Here is a 13,418-nt window from a genome sequence, read left to right as displayed (position 1 = left end):
TCTTTGCCTTCCCCGCCATCAAGCGCATCCTGCACAGGCGCAACTACACTGCGCCTGCGCTTGATGGCAGGGAAGGTGAAGAAGAGTACGCCTTGCCGGGCCCGACTCTCAGTCGGACGAAAACTAAACGAAACCCCGGCGGACCGGAGGACACTCGAGGAGCGGCGAGGGCAAAGGATAGCTGCGAGGGGCTTGGGGAAGCCCCATGTAAGTGAAACTTTTTATTTCCCCTGGGTTAAGGTTCCCTTTAACTAATTGCCACCATCTTTTTTTTCTAATTCCCATGTTAAGGCTCACATTTCTTAGATAAGTGTCTGGGCAAACATCCTTGCTATTTTAAAAGACATACATTTTTGTATTTTTTTTTACCCCTTTTACCCTTTTAATCATTGCCCTACAGTGTAAAATTTCTCCCCTGGTGCCCTGCTCTTTAAATTCTCACCCGTCCTGCTGGTGGGACTAGCGGCATTCTCCCTTGACACCCCTATTACAAGCGAGTGCCTGTACCAAGTGGTAGATGCGCCACATGGTACAGGACTCATGGTAACTGGGGTGACAGAGGAGGATGTTGAGAGCCGCGCCAGCAGAACAGGTGAGAATTTTCAGAGCACGGGTATTAGGGGACGGCCAGGCAGGTGGCGAAGGTCTCATGGTTGATCTGCCCACACATCACTAGATTACTTTTAACACAAATATTAAATAAAATTATATATATATATATATATATATGTATATGTATATATATATATATATATATATATATATATATATATATATATATATATATATATATATATATATATATATTGTGACAAAGTGCCACTCTTTGTCACAAGTGGTGTGCGATGGACGGTATGTTGCACCCCAGATCAGGCGCTACATCTACCTGGTGGGCCAGATTTCGCATATGTGAAATTTTGCATCGAAATTCACATTTGCGCATCGTAATCGTAATGTAAAATTTTGGGGAAAATAGTAATTGATTTCGTATGTAATAGTAGTATTTCATAGTTTCGCGAAATTTTTCACATAATTTTCACAAAATGTTGTGCCGACTTTGCAAATAATAGCAAAGCCCCCCCCACACACATGCTATTGCTACCAAAATTGGTACATATGTTAAGGAGAATATTAGGCACAAGGCAGAAAAATAATTTTTCAAAAAGACATTGTAGTTTTTGAGAAAATCGATTTTAAAAATGCAAAGAAATATGGTTTTTAAACTGTCGTTTTTCAAAGTTTAAAAACCATTTTTCTTTGCATTTTTAAAAACCATTTTCTCCAAAACTATATGGTCTTTTTGGAAAATTCTTTTTTCCTATTGTACCCACTGTTCCCTTTAGGCTGCTTACACACAGGGACGTTACAGGCGCACGTTAGTGCGCCTGTAACGCTCCTCCAACGCACAGCAATGTAACACAAGTGGGCTGTTCACACAGCCCACGTTGCGTTACATGTAACGCTGCACGTTCTCCCGAAAGTGCAGCATGCTACGGCGTCAGAGCGGCTTAAGCCGCGTTAGACTGTCTGCACATGCGCAGTCATGTTGGGGAGGAGCGGAGAGCGGCCAGGCACATGGCTAATTAATATTCACTGCACGTTGTGACATGCAGTGTTTACTTCCTGGAGCGGCTGCTCTGTGCGGTGATTGGCCGGCGGGACCACGTGATGCCGCATGCGCACAAGAGTACGCATCACGGCATCACGGACGCCAGAGTGAGCTGCAAAACGCGGCTCACTCTGACGTCCACATAGAAGAGCACCAGGCGTCGCGTTAGGTGCACGTTATGCGACCTTAACGTGGCACCTAACGCAACGTCTTAGTGTGCAAGTAGCCTTAACATAGGTAGCAATAACCTCCAAAGTCGCCACAAAATTACGCAAATTTTTATACGAAATTACGAATGACTGCGAAATCAATTTAGTTTGCAAATCGTAATTACTTATAGGCGTAATTGCGAAAATTTACATGACAGGGGTTAAAGCCTTGTGTTTGGGTCTGGAGCTGGGAAACAGGAAAAAAGGGCGCAGGCAGCTAGTGGACAAATCGGGCGCCGTCATTCACTCCCATTATAAATATCGTTTAATAGGCGCCGAACAGGAAAAAAGGGCGCCGGAGAATAATAACGTTTTACAAGCGGCGCCCAAAGATATTTAATGTTTTATAACTGCTTGTGATTATTTACGTTTAGAAAAAGCACCCGTGACGAATAACGTTTTATAAAAGTACTAAACATATTTATTCTATTGAAATAAAACATTATTTAAAAATTTTCCCCTTACTGCGTGTAAAACATTATTATTCATAAAATAAAACGATCACTACGTAATGTAATTTGTAATATATTTTATCCCTTACTGTTTGTAAAACATGATTCTACACACAATAAAGCAATCACTATGGGGGTCTTAGGTTTAGGCACCACCAGGGGGGTCTTAGGTTCAGGCACCACCAGGGGGGTCTTAGGTTTGGGCACCACCAGGGGGGTCTTAGGTTTAGGCACCACCAATGGGGTCTTAGGTTTAGGCACCACCACGAGTGTCTTAGGTTTAGGCACCACCAGGAGGATCTTAGGTTTAGGCACCACCAGGGGGGTCTAGGGGTTAGGGGTAGGTACAGGGAGGTTTCTGTGTGAGAGTAGGGTTAGGTATAGTTTTAGTAAAATTTTAGTAATACTTACTAATTTTTTACAAGACGTTATTATACGTTTAACTTTTGAAACAGGGAAGATTAACGTTTTCACAATTGCCGATTTCATACACATTTTTAATGATTAAAAACTTTATAAAACATTATTTTTTAACGAAATATAGCACTATATTTTTTTTAACGTTATTCATGCTTATCGTTTAAACCCTGCGCCCATTTTTCCCGACGCCCTTTTTTGACGTACGCCTGAAGCTGACCAGATGTAGAGCAGACCCTATATTTGCTCGCTCTACATTATACAAATATACTGTTGCTATTTTAAACATGCATTTTGTTTCATTTTAAAAGAAAAGTTTACATTTTTCTGCTTATCAGTCCTTGCCCTGCACTCATATTTTCTTTCCACTCTTTCTATGCTGGCACATCCAAGGTGAATCTTTATTGGTTCCATATGAAACATATAGTCAACATTTTGGAGCCACGTTGGACCCCTTTTTCAAGGCTCAATTTGCTTGAGGGCAAAAATCTGTCTGCCGCTGTAAACAAGCTGCTGTACGGTTAATGGTTATAGGACTCCGGCAGCAGCACCTGCTGAGTACACATTGCTTGCGCGCGAGTTTCTAGAGGAGTCCTACTCCCATTAACCCATTACAGGAGCTTGTTTACTCCTATTTATTTATGCTCTTGAGAAAATTGTGCCTTGATAAAGGGGCCCTACGTGGCTCTGAAACATTGGCTATATATATGTTTTATATGGAACAAATATAGATTCCCCTTGGATGGGCCAGCTCTTTTTGATTGATGATTGTACAGAGGGTATCATCCCTCTGATGCACTCCCCCTAGAGATGATGGGTTTGATCCCTTATGTGTGCGAGACAACACAATAACTGTTCTTTCTATGTACATGTCTGCTGCTGCCATGTACATGTCTGCTTCCGACGGGCACTAATTTGCTAGTCTATAATAATTTTAAATACAAAGGTGACATTGACTTGACTAGGTCCATGCTCTTAAGCTAAGCAAGGTTTGTGTTCTGGTTTTCCTTACTTAGGTAACATGGTTCATGTTAATTAGGGAATGCGCACTATGCTGTCAGTGGTAGTGATGGTAAAATTGCCGTGCGCAGACCTACAGCTATGAACGCCTACTAGGTAGCAGTCAGGGCCCGCCTCCGTCAAGAATTTAGCATGTGTATGTCAGTCTTTAAGCATACGCATTAGTACGTCGCCGATCGGTTTTGGGTGCAAGGTGAACTGAATGATGGCTCATCCCGCTGCCGCTGAAATTCCCAGGTATATACTATGCCCTCTCCAAGTTGTGGCAACTCCAGGGGAAAATGTAATTCAGGGTCCAGCTATTGGTGGCACCTGAATTACATATCCACGGCCATGGACTAAAGCATTGCATCTATAAGGGCGGAGCCTCCGTGTGACGTCATTACGGACATGCGCGATAGCGTGAGCCCGGAAGTATTGAACTACTAGCGGCGTCACTGTGTTGAGCGCGGATTTTAACGGTGGCATAGCGTGGTGACACGAGAGCCGGGAGAGAGCAGGCCACCCGGGAGCTAACTCCTCCTACTCCATGTGTGTACAGTTAACCCGCTACAGTGCTGTCATCCATTGTTGTTGTCCATTTTATGGACATTTTTATTAAAGGAGTAATGCACTATTAGAGGCCGGTCCTCTGTTATTTATTTTTCACAAGCACAATCCACATCAGGAAGCTGGTCAATTCCCTAGGAGCGAGCACAAGCCAGTCGGAGAGCAACCTAGACGACCGACAGGGTGCCCAAGAGGCGACGGGGGGCCTACACCGCGGATGCGAGTGCTGGTCGTTAGACCTCAGGATCTGGTGAGTCTGTACCCTGAGGGGTTCCATTTATCAATATTGGATATTTTACTGAAGGAAGAGCGCAGACTATTTTGCTTCTACTGATTGAACTAGTGTCACCTAGTGCGCCCTGCTGTACTTCCACAATATTTATCACCTAAGAACTTCCAACAAAGTCCACTATAGACTGTGGGGTATTGAGTTGGAGTGTATAGAAAGCCTGTGCAGATATGTATGTCAATAGAGTGCGTTGTGGGACTTTGATAGCACTTGACACGTCTGTCTGGCAAATTGTGAGCGCTGTTTCAATTTTTTATTTTATTTCATTGCATCTATAGCTGCGCCATCAGGCACTACACGGAGCTCAGCATGCACCCAGATGACCTGCTTCAGGCTCCAACACTCCCTGATGCATTGCCTATCAATCTAGAGAGTGAGCATCGTTCTCCACTTTACCTTGCCTGCTCCATGCTACTCCGCTGTGCTATTGTTCCTCCAGCCCCTCCATAGCAACAAAATGCATTACTAGCCTCTATTGTAGAAATGTATGTGTACAGAACTCTTCCCCAAACTGTCACCTTGAGTATCTAGTCAGGGGAGTAAACCCCCTTTCTCCTACCCCCTCAAAACAGAAATTGGAAAGGCAGGCAAGGCAGGATATATTAAAAAAAAAAAACATAGTATAGGCAGCCTGGCAGTGGCGTAGCTAAGGAGCTCTGGGCCCCGATGCAAGTTTTACAATGGGGCCCCCCAAGCACTCTATACATAGCAATTAATACGGTGCACCAAAACCTGCCAATGGCAACTACAGTGTCAGAGGTGTAAGAAGGGGATGGGGAGCAGTTTGTTAATGATTACCACGACTCAAAGTATCTATAGAAGTGATTATTATGACCACAGGACCAATAGAGAGCTTATACTGTAGTTGAGGGAGGGCCCTTTGGGGCCCCTCTGGCCCAAGGGCCCCAATGCGGTTGCTACCTCTGCACCCCCTATTGCTACGCCCCTGCGCCTGGTATAGGTGCCCTCAGTTTAGGCAGCCAGGCATAGGTGCCCCCAGTATAGGTAGCCAGGTATAGGTGCCCCCAGTATAGGCAGCCTGGTATAGATGCCCCAGTATAGGTAGCCTGGGATAGGTGCCACCAGTATAGGTAGCCCGGTATAGGTGCCCCCAGTATAGGCAGCCAGGTATAGATGCCCCCAGTATAGGCAGCCGGGCATAGGTGCCCCCAGTATAGGTAGCCAGGTATAGGTGCCCCCAGTATAGGCAGCCTGGTATAGATGCCCCAGTATAGGTAGCCTGGGATAGGTGCCACCAGTATAGGTAGCAGGTATAGGTGCCACCAGTATAGGTGCCCCCAGTATAGGTAGCCAGGTATAGGTGCCCCTATTATAGGCAGCCTGGTATAGATGCCCCAGTATAGGTAGCCTGGGATAGGTGCCACCAGTATAGGTAGCCAGGTATAGATGAACCAGTATAGGTAGCCTGGGATAGGTGCCACCAGTATAGGTAGACCGGTATAGGTGCCCCCAGTATAGGCAGCCAGGTATAGATGCCACCAGTATAGGTAGCCAGGTATAGGTGCCCCCAGTATAGGTAGCCAGGTATAGGTGCCACCAATATAGGTAGCCAGGTATAGATGACCCAGTATAGGTAGCCTGGGATAGGTGCCACCAGTATAGGTAGCCCGGTATAGGTGCCCCCAGTATAGGCAGCCAGGTATAGATGCCACCAGTATAGGTAGCCAGGTATAGGTGCCCCCAGTATAGGTAGCCAGGTATAGGTGCCACCAATATAGGTAGCCAGGTATAGGTGCCCCCAGTATAGGTAGCAGGTATAGGTGCCACCAGTATAGGTAGACAGGTATAAGTTCCCCCAGTATAGGTAGCCAGGTATAGGTGCCCAAAGTATAGGCAGCCAGGTATATATGCCCCAGTATTGGTAGCCAGGTATAGGTGCCACCAGTATAGGTAGCCCGGGAAAGGTACCCCCAGTATAGGTAGCCAGGCATAGGTGCGTCCTGTATAGGTAGCCATGTATAGTTGCCCCATAGTACAGGTAGTCCGGTATAGGTGCCCCAGTATAGGTAGCTTGCAGGGGGGAGCAGTGGGCACACATAGCCACAGAGAAGGAGGCCAGACTCCCTTCTCCCTCACCTTGGGCCCCCCTCCAGTGCTCCTCCCCTCCAGAAAGTAGAGCAGCAGCCGAGCAGATAGACTCGCCTCTTCTGCGTTCCATGCTCTGGAGCTCCAATCGCAACTGGTCTTCTCTTTCTCTTTCTGATTAGCGGAAGTAGAGTGAGCGGCCAAGACAGAGATTGGCAATTGGAGCTCCAGCACTAGAAACGCGGAAGAGGTGAGTCTCCCTGCCCGGCCGCTGCTTTAATTTCTGGAGGAGGGCTTGAGGTGAGGAGCAGAGTCCGGTCCCCCTCCCCGTGGCTATGTGTGACCACTGCTCCCTCTCCTGCGCTGCGCACCGCCCATAGAAACAGCCCTGTTCGCCCCCCCCCCAGCTTCCCCCCTACTCTCCCTTTGGGGCCCTACACAGTTGCATCCACTGCAGGGGTGATTGTTATGCCCCTGTATCTAATCCCCGTACCTGCGGTGACAAGAACTGCTGTGACCTGGTGCTGCAACCATTGCAAACCTAACCACATTACATTTAGTGTCCTATTAGGAGATTGTAAAAGAACTGAAATCTGTTTGGTTGCTTTGAGCAATTTGCACAGCCACTCCCTGCATATCTAATGGCCCATACTCACGGGCTACAATTGTCGCCGCAACCATGTGGCACGCGCGTGTGAGTATGAGGCGCAGCACGTCGCAACACAGGTGCGCACCCCAAACCGTCACTCATCACTGCTGTCGCCAGGCGATTGGCACAGTCATTCGCCTGGCGACAGTTGCCGTGCAACTTCGCCGCAACTGTCGCTAGTCTGCGTGTGCATGCGGACTAGCGACAGCAACCAGCAGAGAATACCATGAGCTTCCGGCAGGGGGGGGGGGGAGGAACGTCGGCGACAGCTTCCGCCGCATCAGTTGCCAGGTCCCTCCGCCGTGTGTATGCGGAGGGACCTAGCGACGAGCTGTCGCCTATCTGTCGCGCACACGCTACCGTGTGCTAGCGACAGCAACAATTGTAGCCCGTGAGTATGGGCCATTAGCCTGCTCCCCTTGAGAGCACTATTCTTCTCTACAGCACATGATTAATTGACACAACTCTTTAGGTCACTGGCAGGTCATTTAAGAAGGCATGACAAGATTAATTGGACTGGTAGTTTAATATCTGGACGCCAGGACTTAGCCTGAGACATCCAACTTAGCAGAGTGATTAGCGAGAAGGATTCAGCAATCCTCAGACTAGGGGGGGGGGGGGGGGGGGAGAGGAGAATGTACATTGTATAATCACTGACATACTTCATGCTATATGGAACCTGTGCTGTGCATCTTACTCTCCCTCCTCTCTCCTTGGCCCATATGCAATTCCTTTTTTCACCTGAGTTTTCTCCTGGGTGATATTTTTTAATTTGTCAATAAAATGTGTTTTAAGCAATCAGAAAGCAAGAAAATGCTCAAAATAATTGTGATATTACTTTTTAATTAACTTTTTGGTACTTTTTTAGTTGAAAAGTGCTGGAAAGCTATTTTAATTTGAAGATGAAAAATTATCTCCTAGGTGAAAACTCAAGAGAAAAAGTGAATTGCATATGGGCCGTTGTGTCAATTGGTATGTACATCCATATGTACATCCATCCAATCAAATTCTCTTTTTATGTAATAGAGAAATGAATCCCTCATCCGCTGAAAACTGAATGATGCCGCATCTAGCATTGATCTAGTTTGCTATATTATTACATCCATCCATCCTCCCATCAATTAATCCATCCAGTGGCGTAGCAATAGGGGGTGCAGAGGTAGAGACCGCATCGGGGCCCTTCCTAAACCAAAGTATAAGCTGTTTATTGGTCCTGTGCTGGTAATAATCACTTCTATAGATGCTTTGAATAGTAGCAAACTGTTACCCATCCCCTTCTTGCACCTCTAATACAGTAGATGACCTTGGCAGGTTTTGTTGCGCCGTATCAATTTTTACATATAGTGTGCTTGGTGGGCCCAATGTAAAACTCGCACTGGGGCCCATAGCTCCATAGCTACACCACTGTATCCATCCATCCTATGTAATCTATTTCTGTGCTGGTCCTATATTTATATCTGTCTATTTGTCCTTTCTCTTTCTTTCATTCAGTCAGTCTGTATGATCTGTTTTTATTACCATATCTATCCATCACCCATTTCTAGGGGTGGGAGGAGCAGGGCATTGCCCGGGGCGCAGCTGAGAGGGTTGCCTCTCACATCCCGGTATCCATGCTTTGCATGCCCTTCCCTCTAATTGCTTCTAGACGTCCTGTATCATGGTAACAGCGCTCCTGTCACGAACTATGTCCTGCCAGGGGCGTCGCTAGCCCTATTTTAGGGGGGCCCATGCCCCCAACATGTCTTGGGGTGCCCCCAATCTATTTCTAGGGGTTCCCGCTGTCCCCCCCCTGGCCTCCTAGCGGGCGACCACTAGCGCGGGTGCTATGACCTAGCAGACACCACACCGATATGCGGAAGTGACATCACTTCCGCATATACAGCGTGGTGCGCCCGGCGCCCGCTCTAACTGGTCGGGTCGCCCGCTAATCGAGGTCTGACGCTGCTGTTGGCTGTCTGGTGAGGGGGGCGCCTGTCACTCACTACCTAACCTGGGGGTCCCTGTCACTACCTAACCTGGGGGTCCCTGTCACTACCTAACCTGGGGTCCCTGTCACTACCTAACCTGGGGGGCGCCTGTCACTCACTACCAAACCTGGGGGTCCCTGTCACTCACTAACTAACCTGGGGGTCCCTGTCACATACACTGGGGGGGGGGGTACCTGTCACTACCTAAACTGGGGGGCACCTGTCACTACATACACTGCCTGGCTCCTGTCACTAAATTAGCAGGGGGGCTTCTGTCACTACCTGACCAGGGGGGCTCCTGTCACTACCTAAACTGGGGGACTCCTGGCGCTACCTTAACTAGGGGGCACCTGTCACTACCTAAACTATCCAGGCCAGCCAGCCCAGCATCACCACCAGCCAACCAGCCCAGAATCACTGTCAAAAAGGCCACAGCATCACCATCAGTCAGGCCAGCATTTACTTCAACCAGCCAAGCACAGTCCAGCATTACCACCAACCAGGTCACAGCATCACCGCCAGTCAACCCAGCCACAGCATCACCACCAGCCAGGCCACAGCATCACTGCCAGGACTTTCAGCCCACACATCATCCCCAATCCAGCCCAAAACAGTATTGCCAGGTACAGCAGCTAGTAGGAGAGAGTTCAGAAGCCAGGTGAGAGGTGTCTACCATACCTCCCTAGCGGTATGGACAGATGTATCCATCCATAAAAACATGCTGTGAACAGTATAAACGTGCATACACATCAATACTCTCCTGCACTGTATACTAGACCCTTGCTTGACACATTTTTGCAAGTTACAGGAAAAAAAGAGTTTTAAAAATAAATTTTATCACTTTTTGCACAGAAATCCTGATAAAAATTGAACACCAGGAAAGTTAAGGGGGCATTCTGCCTATTTATGTGAAATGCTGTCTATTTATGTGCCTCATGACTGCTGAATTTGTCTTGTTGGGGGCCTCATGATTTGTTGGGGGCATTATGATTGCTGAATTTGTCTTGTTGGGGGCCTAACGATCAGTGCTGCTCGGATACCACTTTTCACTATCTGGATCTAATTCAGATCTGGATATCCAGATATCCGATCCGGGTCGGATATCTGAGTTTCAAATTTTCCAATCCCGATCCAAATCGGATATCCGACCTCGGTATCCGCCCGGATTCGGATATCTGGATAGAAAACCGGAAGTGACCTGAAAATGGCAAAAAAAAAACTTTCGGAGGTCTCCCCCTTTCTCTCTCTCTCTCCCCCTTTCTCTCTCTCTCTCTCCCCCTCTCTCTCTCTTTCCCCCTCTCTCTCCCCCCCCCTCTCTCTCTCTCTCTCCCTCCCCCCCTTTCCCTCTCTCTCTCCCCCTCCCCCCCTTTCCCTCTCTCTCTCCCCCCCTCTCTCTCTCCCCCTGTATGCCTTTGAAAGGGATTTTTGCCATTGAAGGTGATTTTGGCTTCTGCTCAGATATCTGAACGAATTATCTGCCCGGATTTCAAATGGGAAATCCGAGTTTGCCCAGATAGTCTATTTGGATTTTAAAAGATATCCGAATTGCTATTCAAAGGTCGGATTAGTGTAAAAGTGTAAAAAGTTCTGATTATCTGGGTAGTTCGGATATCCACCACTGCTCACGATTGCAGAATTTGTCATGTTGGGGGCCTCATGATTGCTGCATTTGTCTTGATAGGGGCCTCATGATTGCTGCATTGTTCTTGTTGGGGGCCTCATGATTGCTGAATTTGTCTTGATAGGGGCCTCATGATTGCTGCATTGTTCTTGTTGGGGGGTCACATGATTGCTAACTGCGAGACTATGGGAAAAGCTGAATCATCATCATATGAGACAATAACATTAAACCTACTTTTTTAGCTTTTTAAAACTGAAATAAAACTGGGATGTTCTAAAAAAATGAATACATTTTTTCAGGCGTAGGATGGATGAAATTGTTTATCTTCACAGTTTATTTTCAACTTGGATTTTCCACAATGTTCATGTATGAGTTAAAACGTTTGCACAGTATTTAGTTTAAATTGTTTTTGCCACTTTGCAGTAGATAAGTGAATTTTGGGTTGCAGGTTGGGCACTCGGCCTCCAAAAGGTTCGCCAACACTGTCCTAATCTGTCATATTTTTCGGCGCACTAGCTGCAGTGTGCTGATCTCTGCTGCCTACAGTATGTACAGTATAAGCTGTTCTCTAGTGCCTGCACTATGTTCTGATCTACCTCCAGTGTGTACTGTGCCTTTACTGATTGTAAACCAGCTGTATTGTATGCTGATCCCTGCTACTTTCAGTATGTACAGTATTAACTGTAAAACCTGGTACACACACACATACAATTTTGATTAGCCAATGTTAACTCTGTTCATCAAATTAATTGTCTGTTGGCCCACTTACTGCACGGGGGTGGTAAAATTGGTCAGTGATTGACCAATCAAAATTGTATGTGCGTATACAACTTTGATCTATGCCTATACTGATTGTAAATTATCTAAATAAAGGACAGGGGGCTCCATCCAATTTTTCGATGGGCAGGCCCGTTTTCTGTAGCTTACACCGCTGCTAAGTTCATGTACATTTGGCCTCATCCATGGCCACGGCCACTCACTGCATGGCCACACCCATTTTTTTGCTGCTGCGTGCACCGCATATACCCCCCACCTAGTGCCCACAGGTGCCCCCGATCTCAATGGACCCTAGGAACGCCCCTGTGTCCTGTCATTTCCTGCCTGCTGGTGGTGATATTGATCTGGACTGCCTTGGTCATTCATTGCTCCACCAGCAGAGGGTTCTAAGGTCTTTACAACATCCTGAGCCTCCGCCAGCCACCAGCAGATGGCCTGCTACTGCCATTGCTGAGACTTGCAGTTTCCTGTTTGGCCTCCGGATGGCTTCATGTGAACTCTCATTGAAACTGCTCACCACCAGCTGCATTCTGTGGTTACTAATCACATGGCCTAGTTTAGAACTGCCTCTTCCTCTTGCTAATCGCCAGAACTTTGTACTCCTAGGTCTGAGTTGCTGGACATCCTGATAACCTGTATTGAACCCTGTTTTGCTTACCCGTTACTGAACCTGTTATCCTGCCTAGACCTTGTTATTTGCCTTATTTCTGGTACCATGTTTTCCTAATACCTGTTTCTGACCTTGCTTTCCTGCTGACTCTGTTATTCTACCTGATTCCTTTGTACTGCGATTGATTGATTGTGTATATATATATATAAATATATATATATATATATACTCCTGTGTATATTTGCTTGTAAATAGATAGTTAGATAGTCTGGGCATTGTTTGTTCGTGTGCACACTGCTTTTTCTGGTTTTTGGTAGATTAATTGTATATATTGTCTTTGCATGTGGTTTGCATTTAATTTGCATTTATGTTGGTATATATGTTTTCCACTTTATTCCATTGCATTGCACTTTTATTACACACTAAAGATCTTGTCTCAGTGCCAATATTTGTGCAAACTGTGGTCATTTCCTGATTACCTGTTTAGTAATCATTACAGCCCCCGTGATGCCATCACAGGGGTTGGTGTTACCATGGTACAAGATGCCTAGAAGCAGGAAGCAGGAAGGAGATGCGGCGCGATCCCGGGAGGGGAGTGACAACTTTCACTGTGCACTCTGCATGCGCACACCCACCTGCCCCTCTCTGCCTATCCAACAGCTGGGTTCTCAGCCTACCCATCACAGGGGCTCCCTTGCTTCCTGAATGGGGGGACTCTCTGCCTACCAAAAAGGGGGTCTCTCTAGCTGCCTGAAGTGGGGGCTCTCTGGTTACCGAAATGAGGCCTCTCCTGCCACTCAAACAGAAGGGAGTGACTACATATGGCAAAATACTGGGGCCTCTGGCTAGCTATATTGGGGGCTACCTAATACTGGGGGCTGGGGCACACCTCTGGCTACTGCACCGCAACAGTGTGGCCGAGTCTGGGCGGGGGGGAATTGATACATCCTCACCCTGGGAGCTGTAAGGCCTAGAAACTGCCCTGCATCCATCCTTTAATTTGTCCATTCAGCAAAGCAATCTTTATCTCCATCAAATTTGTCCATCTATTTATCCATCTAGTTATCGGTAGTATAATGAATAGCACTCTTGCTTTGCTTTGCAGTGCTAGGATTAAAATCTGAGCATGGAGTTTTTATGCTCTCCCCTCGTTCGCATGTTTTTTTTCCACCCTGGTCTCTTCCCCAAAACATACAGGTAATT

The 13,418-nt window shown here is 46.9% G+C and overlaps 1 protein-coding gene across 3 annotated transcripts in view; it reads left to right on the top strand.

Annotated features, from left to right (window-relative positions):
* Positions 1–13,418, top strand: part of LOC137542301 (ABI gene family member 3-like) — a 336,298-nt gene that overhangs the window by 165,991 nt on the left and 156,889 nt on the right. The gene's annotated exons all lie outside the window — the stretch shown is intronic.

This window comes from Hyperolius riggenbachi, chromosome 12, assembly GCF_040937935.1.
Source record: "Hyperolius riggenbachi isolate aHypRig1 chromosome 12, aHypRig1.pri, whole genome shotgun sequence".
Lineage (NCBI taxonomy): Eukaryota > Metazoa > Chordata > Amphibia > Anura > Hyperoliidae > Hyperolius > Hyperolius riggenbachi.
The sequence above is the reverse complement of the archived record's forward strand: the minus strand, read 5'-3'. Positions and strand labels throughout refer to the sequence as shown.